The following is a 10,211-nucleotide window of genomic DNA, read 5'->3' as shown; positions in this document are numbered from 1 at the left end:
GCAGAGGAGGTGGAGAATGTAACCGGGGTGTGTTAGAATTATATTCTTATGTTACCCGATACGAGTTCTAGACCTGTAGGCCAGACGAAAAGAAAAAACAGACCCCGCGTTGTCGGCCCGGGCTGTAATACATATCGAACATAAATTGTTGCCCTTACGCTGGGGGTTGTAGTTTTTCCTGTGTTTTTCGCCGCTGTGTTTGTGTGGAATCGCCCAGTAGAATTACGTTGTACGCCATACCGTGACTTTTTTTTTTCCTTCTCCATCAGCCAATCCTGAGCTGCTACGTTATTCCCCTTCGATATACCCACCAATCAGCGAGGGGAATTTAGTGAGAGGCAGGGTCAACACTTCCGTCAATCATTCTCAGGAAGGGGGGGGGGGGGGGGGAGGAAGCTAGGCTAGAGGAACAGCTATTCAACAAGGCAAACAGCAGCGCTCTGCGAAAACCCCTTTTCCCCATCCGCCTCCGACATCAACTCGGAGCGAACGGACGACATTAAATCCCGTCACATTTCTCACATAAATGATCCCACGGATTACTGATCACTTTCATCGAAAGTATTTCTCCAACTTGACAGCGCAGGTAAGCCTGCTTTTGTTCATCGCTATGTTGAAGACATTTCTCTCGCTTCTTTACCTTGACCCTGAAAGCTAACTTAACAACTAAATACTGCAAAAAAAAACACAACCTTTTAGGTTGATTTTTTTTTGGGATGAATGAATGCGACGCCAGTGAATCGACAGCCATCGATACAGGAAAAAAAACAACAACTCGAACTGCTCGATAACAAAGTTATGCTGTGTAGCCAGCCGGACGAACGCACTGAAAGGTTAGCGTCATGCTAGCCGAGGTGAGCGGAGGGATCCTCCGAGAGGCGGCCGTCGAGCAGCAGATCATGCCGCGGTGTTCCCATCAAAAGTGACGGTAAACGAAGCCACGAGCTCCGGCGTCGCTGCGGGATCAGCCGCCGCTCGGCCCGCGTAGTTTCACCGATCAGAAGCATTCGTCCGGTTCTTCTTTTGTGCTTGTACGCCGGGATCGTTGCGCTTCTTCCCGGTTCACTTGCTCCCGTGTCCCCCGGAGCTCGTCCGTTTGATCAGCTGTAGCTGCAATGAGCAGAAAGCAAGGCGGACTATTTCCCCTTCTCCTCCGGAGGGACTTGTTTATTCTCGCTGCGCGACCATTCACGTTTTTGCACATTTTAACGTCGCTTTGCGTGACAAAAAAAACCCGACTGGACAGAACCCGATGTTGAAATGCACTCGAGGCTGTATTTAATCACAGTGGGGGGGTCGGGGGGGGGGGGTATCGGGTTTCAGGCTGCCTCTCTCTGGGCATTATTGTTGTTGTTGATCGATCACTGGTCTGGGGAGGATGACTTCAGACACGACAACGGGGCTGCGACCTTGGCTTGCGTTAGAACAATAAGATGGTTGTGCACGCGCATCATCGCGTTGTTACCGTGTTATTACACGCGCATCATCGCGTTGTTGCCGTGTTATTACACGCGCATCATCGCGTTGTTACCGTGTTATCACACGCGCATCATCGCGTTGTTACTGTGTTATTACACGCGCATTATCGCGTTGTTACTGCTTTATTACACGCGCATTATCGCGTTGTTACTGCTTTATTACACGCGCATTATCGCGTTGTTACTGCTTTATTACACGCGCATCATCGCGTTGTCACTGTGTTATTACACGCGCATCATCGCGTTGTTACTGTGTTATTACACGCGCATCATCGCGTTGTCACTGTGTTATTACACGCGCATCATCGCGTTGTTACTGTGTTATTACACATCTCCCCCGGGCCTGACCTTGTTGCGAGCCGTTCTGCTTCTCTGTCAGCGGCAGCGAACGTTCTATGGGGGGGGGGGGGGGGTGTGCACGGACCCGTCCTCACTCCGCTCAGCTCGACCCCGTCCCGGGGGAGACAGCGTTATTACGCTCGCTCTATTTCTGCTGTCGGATTCACGGCGTGGAGCAACAGAAGCGGAGGTGAAGCGGTCCGATCCGGGGCGACTCTCGGCTGCAGAAATGGCGTCATCCTCGGTGCGGTGCAAGGCGGACACGCCGCGAACCCACCAGCACCCATCGCATCCTTTTATTATCCGTACATGCGTACGGGGGGGGGTCGCCTCTGTGTTCCGCACAGACCAAGTTAGTGTTTGTTCGCCTTTCAAGCCGAGAGAGTGGCTGCTGACAGACTAGAGAGCCACTGGGCATTACATAAAACGGCTTTGGGGGGGGGGGGGGGGGGGCACCGTTCACTTTGCGACGCAAACATTGCCTCTAACCCCCCCCCCCCCCCCCCCCAAAGTAGTCGCTGCAAGCCTTATGTGAGTTTTCTTTAAATCAATTACAGCCCCGGGATGAAATCCAAGAAACCAATGAAAGAAGATTTAATGTGCAGACGGTGTGTGTGTGCGTGTGTGTGTGCGTGCGTGTGCGTGTGCGTGCGTGCGTGTACGTGCGCCCGCCGCCCAGCAGTGAAGAAGTGATGTCATCAAAACAAGCGGGTCTCGTTTTGGGCTGAGCGTCTCTGACAGCGTCTCTGACAGCGTCTCTGACAGCGTCTCTGACAGTCTCCATCCTCTGCTTCCAGCCTCCGAGTCGCCGCTGGACGTCCAGAGGAGTCGCTGAGAGATGAAGGTATGTGCGCGTTCAGTTGTTGCTCGTGGGCTTGGGTTTGGGTTTCAAACCGCTGCTTCTGCTGCAATCAGGCCGTGGGGAGCCGCGATCGGAACGTTGAGCAGAATTCTGAAATGAGAAATGTCTTTGGGAACGCGGTGGTTTGTGTTTGATGCTTTTTTTAACTTAGACCCAAACTGAATAATAATAATAATAATAATAATAATAATAATGCTTGAATATCAGAATAAATGAGCTGCAGTTTATTGTTTTCTGTGGCTTTATATATACACAGCAAATATTGACACTTAGAAATAAACTCCCTGTGAGTCAGAAACAACTCAATTTTAGAGTACATGCGTTACCAACGCATGTACTGGAGTACAGCTCTGGAGTACAGCTCTGGAGTACATGCGTTACCAACGCATGTACTCCAGAGCTGAGTAAAAGTAACTAATTTTTTTGAGTTAATCTTGAACCCCCTTTTCTGAGTTAAAATTGTACTCCTCAGGTGTTCAAGTTCTACTCTGATATATAGAGTATATGTAACACTAAAAGAGGGTTAAAATATTTACTCATTACCAGTGTTTAAATGAACACCTAAAATGTATTTAATTTAACCCTTTTTTAAAGTTAAAAATTCCACATTACTTATTATTACTATTATGGAAAAAATACTGCTGGCAATGTACTATTGGCAACGCAGTTTTTATTTCACATTTAGACCACGTTCAAGGTCACAACAGTACAGCTCAAGTTGTATAAAGTAGTCAATAATATACAAAATAAATAACAATTTGTCATAAGATCAATAAATACATGACAGCAGTGTTTACGCAACATTGTGTAACATGAGAAAACACTATCCTATTGAAACACATAAAACAATATATATATATATAATAACATCATATTTATTTTAAACTTTAATTCACATTTTTCCTTGCTTTTAATCGCTCATACTCGTGGCTGTTGTTATTCCTGCAGACTGTCGCTCTCAACTTGCCGCTTTTCGCGACGGGATCCACGCATGGAGCCGCGTCTTACGCCGTTTCACTTCTAAGTTAGGTGGTCTGGCGTCCAGAAACGTCGGCGTTTGTGGGGAACATTCTATTTGGCGTGTTTAATACATAGTGTGGCAGGAACGACTAAAGTAAGAAGGACGTGTGAGCTGTTGTGAAGCTTTTTGTGATTGCAATGGAAATAAAATCTCACTTGTCAGGCGACGGGAAGGTATTTGCAGCTCATTTGTCTACAAGGCTACAAATCTTTACTTTGTGCATTCCTACTTGCCCCAAAACGTAACGCCGACTTGACCGACATCCTGATTTGTGGTTTTATAATGAATTGTCTCTGCCAGAGGAAGAATGTGGAAATGCATCCGCGCGAAACAGACACAGATGATAGATGAAGAATAGTTAGTCGGTGCCTCGCGTACTCCTCCTCAGGAATAATACTTCATTTGTGAACATTTATGTGGTGCTGATAGTGCTCATAACTATTTGGCTGTTCTAATTCTCCTTCTGGATGGCAGGAGGCTCAGATTGGGAGATTATTATTGTGCTTATTTCCACTGCTGCTGACAGGAACGATGCTTTAACGTTGTTGTTTTCCTGGCGGTCTGAGATTATCAGGCGGGCTCTACTGATGCTTTGAGGTGTGCGCCACTTGTTTTTGACGGCTCTCTATATAGTGAGCGCTTGTGTTCATTGCTGAACTGTAAATGTCTCCGTAACTAGGAAGACTTTTAATGTACGTGCATTAAGCATTTCCTTGGTCCCCGTGTCTCCGTTGACTGCACACACTGCATCAACGTGGTGCGCTGGATCAAACACGTTCAACATCAGACGTCCCAAAAGTGAAATAATTGTCTGATAGTTGTTTTGTCTTTGTCTTTTTACCCTCGCCGAAGCGGAGGTGAGGGTATTGCAATTGGGTCCGTTTGTTTGTCTGTTTGTCTGTTTGTCTGTCCGAGCGCATAACTCAAACACTAGTAACCCAATCAACTTGAAATTTTTACACAAGCAGGGTTCTGTCCGTGGCTCGGTCCTCCCCGAGAATGGCGTTGATCCGGATCTGGATTCAGATTCTAAAATTATCTTTACATCTGGAATCGTGCCTGTGCTGTAAACTGCCACTTTAAGAGGGAGGGGCACGAATGGCATGATGGGAAAAAGAGTCCAGAAGGAGTCTTGTAGTACGTTCCGGAGCAGCAAGCTAGAGCAGGTTTGGCCCCTCTGATCCGGAAGCCCTGTTTACTGTCTCACAAGATCCAATAGTCTATTGGAGGCGAGGGTCTGCAATCTCTGATTGTCGTTTTCGAGTTTGTTTTGTTTTGAATCTCAAAATGTCATCTAAATGACTTTGCTGAAACCGCAGTGTAGAAAGTCCTTGTTGGAACAGAAGTTGTCTGTCCGATCCAGCTGCTGCACTTTGTTCATGACCTTGGCAGCCTAGAACGATGTCCTAAGCATCAGCACCAACAGACCAAATGAAAGGTTTAATTTTGCATTTAGCGGCTGCGTCATCATGGCCATGACATCCACTCCGCTATTAGTGATCTATATAATGGTGTGGTTTGCATGCATGTAAGCAGCGTGGTAAAACACAGGCACGTCTTAAAGATGCGTAAACCTTTGCTTTTCTACTACATCAACCTGCATATAAAGTTGTTACATGTCTAGCCCAGGGGTGGGCGAACTCTTTGACTCGCGGGCCACAATGGGTCCTAAAATTTGACGGAGGGACCGGGTGAGGATGGATGGAGTGTTTGTGTGAACTAATATAAATGACATGTAAAAGACATTACATGAAAGGATTCGGCCTTTTACAGGAAGCATTACAAAGTAAAAAAAGGTAAAATGAATGAGGTTTAATTATAATAAAATGTCAATTAATGATATGACTTTGACATGTTCGGCGGGCCAACGGGTCACACATGGCCCGCGGGCCGTAGTTTGCCCATGCCTGGTCTAGACTGAGCTGGAGAGGAATGTATGAGGCCAGGCTGACTTGAAGAAAGATTTCACCTTCAATCAGTGTGCTTTATAGCTGTCTCTAATGATTCCTCCAACTTTGTGGAAGTGCAACGGTAAATCCCCAAATCACTCCTTTTGGCAGGGAGCAGGCAAATATTGCTCTTTTATTGTCAACAAAGAAAATTGCTGTGAAATGTCAGATTATTCCTGCAAATGAAAGCATGAAGAACTGGTAATGTTGTGGCTATATAGTGTACAAGCAGCCGGGAATATACTATATATATACAGTATATATATATATATCTCCAGACATGTATTGCTTGTGTATTATTTTAGATATATCAATGCAATGCTCGGTATGTAGCCTGCTTCCTCTAGAAATCTTTCTAGGCCCTGCATGTGGAGACCCTTTTGTGATTTATTTCCATGTACAACACTTCAAAGAAAGTGATCGCCGTGTTGAGTCGGTCTGATTGAACGTCATTGATTCGCTCTACTTCACTCCGCTGGAAGAAGTTACAGCAAATCAAAGACATTCTTTGGTTCACTGAACTTACTAAAAAAAAAAAACTTTTCTTAATGTAAATGAATTAATTCAACATTAAATCCTCTCTCTTCTATACTTGGACTCCAGAGTCTATGAGAGAAATGTTCCTTGATTTGATTTTGAGGCTCGTAATCCTTTTTGCGAATCTGAGCAAACTCGTTTAACAGTTGCAACATATATAAAAGCCAGAATTTCTCTGGACCCGTAAATCGTAATTCAGTGGAACCTCGGTTGTTGAACATAATTTGTTCCGTAATATTGTTCAAAAAACGATTTGTTTGAAAATAAATAATGGAAACTAGATGAATCCGTTCCTACGCACCAGATAAATGCACATTTACACGCCTACATTTATATTCATAAGTAACTACGTGTATCTAAACAACAGAAAACACATAAAAGTACATTTAGAACTCCGAAAATCTGTTTGACTTCCGGGGCATTTTAAACACCATTTCTTTTGCTGGAGAACGGAGTTGTTCGACTTGCCTAGTCTTTGGAGAACCGAGGTTCCACTGTTCCACCACATTGCCTCTCCCAACGGTACGGGAATCACTGACATGGTTTGAAATGTACGCCAGACTGCAGGTGGAGCAGATTTGCAGAACTGAGCATTGAATTTAAACAAAAGGTATTGAGATTCTTATTTTCATTCCTAGTTTGAAGCTGCCACGGCATCGCCACGGTAACCCGAGCTGAAGCACTAGCTGCTAGAAGCCGTGGTGACTCTGGTTTGGACAAAGAGGTGATTCACAGCAGGATTATTGCATGTGTGAGCTTGGCTGAGAGAGAGCTTAATTCGTCCCTGCGTGCCTCTTGTATGTTCCTTTGTCCGGCGTACATGCCTGTTCAATACAGCACAACAGAATGTGTCAAAACGGGCTGAAATATTTCAACAAGGCTGCTTAGTGGTCTGTTTGAAAAGCCGGGCTTTATCCAGACATCAATATATTATTATTATTGAGATATTATTGAAAGGGTCCAAAAAACAAAATCGTTCTGTTGTGAAAATTCACTCTGAAATTCAACCGGATCTGTTTCCTCAGGTATTAAAGCTAGAATGAATCCGTTGACGTGGAATAGATACAGCTATAAGACGACACTTGTTAGAAATCTTTAGCTCTAATATTAAATGCAAAGTCAGCCGAAATGCAAGTGTACCCCCATTAAAAAAAATAAAAAAAATATTGATAATTTCTGCAATCCAGATCCGATCCGGATGAAATTAATAAAATAGAGCCCCCCGCTATATGACTGTGTCAAATTCCATAAGCTTCATTGAATTCAATGTTAATGAAAATCTCAAAGTGATCCAGAATCCAGGATCTCTTCTGGATTATCACCAAAATGTCATCATCTGTTCCTGGTAAACATTCCCAACATTTCCTAAACATTTCATCAAGATCCATCTGTAATGTTTTGAATTATGTTGGTAAACGACAGGCAAACAAGAGAGACGGATAAACGCCAGCAAAAACATGACCTCCTTGGGAGAGCTAATAATTCGGTACAACTTGCTTTGCATTATTTGTTTCGGCTAATCTCAGCTGACTGTAATATATAATATCCTAAAACCCACAAGAAACAACACAACAGCAGCAACTCCTAAAAAAAAGACCAGCTTGCCTTTACAATGAAGGATGCTGTCAGAATGCAGCCAATCGTTGGAGAGAGAAAAGGGCACAACGTGAAACTGAAGCGGAGCTCAGCCACGCTAGTGTAATTGGATTTCCAAGGCCTGAACAGGAAGCGACGATGCAGAATAGCAACAGCGTTTCCTGTCGCATCTGCCTGCGTTGGCTGTTAATTTGATGAGGTTCTATATCATTTATTATCTATTTGACTAGATATTAGTAACTGTAAAAGTTGTTGTTGAAACACCGCTGCATATGAAATACCCTTGTTCAAAGTATTGAAAGTAAAAGTATTTGTTTTTATTTTGTTGCGATGACTGCATTCTGCAACAGGGTGATCATGTGTGTGTGTTACGTGTAATGTAAATGCAGTAAATACATTCACTCGCATCTACCGACCATTTTACGTTCTATGCTCAAGGACGTGTGGAGAACAAAATCCTCTCAGTTACTTCTCTCTAGAGGTGGTGGCTAATTTGGATGGTGGTGGGGGGGGGGGGGGGCGACCACGCATGCATATATGCGAAAAGCAAAAATAAATTCTGATCTCATATAAAAATGGCTCGATTCTCAATAGAAAAGATCAGATATTGGCGTTCTAACAGCTCTGGGAAAATCTGCTTCTAAAAATATTGATCCGATTAGGACTTGCGTGTTCATGCATCACACTTTCGATCGGAAAAAGATATTTTGATATGCGCAATTTATACCAAATATACCGGAAATAGTAGAAGAAGCTGTGATTATATCCTGCACTCCATTTCAAAAAGAGTAGCTCTTGTCGTGTTTACCTTTTTGATAGCTTGCAGGAAGCCTCTTTTTAAATGAATTGGAGGAGGAAAATGTTCCGAGTCGCTCAGTCTGTCTGAGGAAATGCACGATAAGCAGCAGCTTCATTTTCCAGCGCTGCTCTGTGGAGTTGGCTGATAAATATTTCATGACCTGAGAGCCTTTATTGAGCAGAAACCGATCTCATTTCGCTGCCAGTGTCACTCGAGTGTGTTTTTGTTTTGGTGAAGCCAGAATAATTTTGTGGCTCTGACTAGCCGCCCCCCCCCCCCCCCCCCAGACTAGGACGACTTGCACACCATTTATCACCTCTCTGTTTAAACTGTGTTTCATTCAACAGCAGGGATAGCGGCTCTTTTACGGTTGACAACACGGATTCCTCGGTGGAAGGGAGAAAAGCTTTTATGGCACAAATAAATCTCAGCTTTTATCGTCAACGATGCCCCCGCTCCCCTGAACGATTTCCTCATAGATTATAATGACTTTGCCCCCACGTGCCTTTTTCCTGTCGTGTATTTAAGCAAAGTGCAGCTGTAAGCAGGCCGCAGGTGCATTTTGTCACCTCACAGGGAGTCACATTTGCACGGGTTCAATCCAGCTCATGTTCCTGGAGAATATCGAATAGAGAATATCCACATCGGCGGCAAACGGGGAGAGAGAGAGAGAGAGGGGGGGGCTGCAGGCAAATATTATCAGACCCCCGGAATCATTCAGGCCGCCAGTGGCTTTCATTCAGACTGTGAATCCTGGTCACCTGCCTGGTTGCATTGTCTGGCTCTTTTTTCCATGGACACAAATAGAGAAATAAGGAAGAGGCGTACGGGTACAATGTCTGAAAGGAAAGAAAGGAAAGAAATGAACTGAGAGAGGGAGAGAAAAAACATGAAGCATGACATCACACCTTCATGACCTCATTATCAGGCAAAAAACTAACTCGGTGTGCTCAGGGAGAGGCTGACTGGTCTCCCCAGAGGAAGTTTGACATTTTCAGAGGACGGCAGACACGTTCCAGTAATGAAGCGAGTTCAGGCTGACAGAGACGTTTCCTCTCACGGTGACTTCATCCACGAAACTGATTGAACACGTCGGCTATGGCTTTGATAGTCGCTTCATTCAGAATCCGTTTCTGGTCAGACGTGTCACCGCGTTTTCACAGGGACAGATCCACAAGTGGGCAGATATTATTATACCAGACTGTACTTATTGATCTGAAAGCCACTGTGGCGCTGGGAGAGGGCGTGACCCGGCCGCCGTCAGGCTGCAGATCATTCCTCAGGGCGAGTTCTCTAGACTTAAAGGAGCAGCAGGACACTCGCCAGCCTGTTGGCCTCCGCTTCAGCCCGTTTCCCCGGCTGAACTATGGAAGGAGAAGATTTCATTTCCTTGAGAAAAGAAAAAGTTTGTACATTTCTTTTATTATTTTTATTTATTACATTTCCTTTGTACATTCCTTTTATTAATCGTGTGAAATTGGAGGTTTCAGACTTATTGCACTGTTTCATATATTATATCTTTCTTGCAATTTATTTGGATTTTGGTGGTCTTCTTCCTTGTTCCTGTGAATGTTTGAGGGAGAAGACGGTCCCTGTTCAGGTGAAAGAGTTCAACATTTTTCCTCAAAGT

This window comes from Brachionichthys hirsutus, chromosome 7 (genome assembly GCF_040956055.1).
Source record: "Brachionichthys hirsutus isolate HB-005 chromosome 7, CSIRO-AGI_Bhir_v1, whole genome shotgun sequence".
In the NCBI taxonomy this organism is placed as follows: domain Eukaryota; kingdom Metazoa; phylum Chordata; class Actinopteri; order Lophiiformes; family Brachionichthyidae; genus Brachionichthys; species Brachionichthys hirsutus.
The sequence above is the reverse complement of the archived record's forward strand: the minus strand, read 5'-3'. Positions refer to the sequence as shown.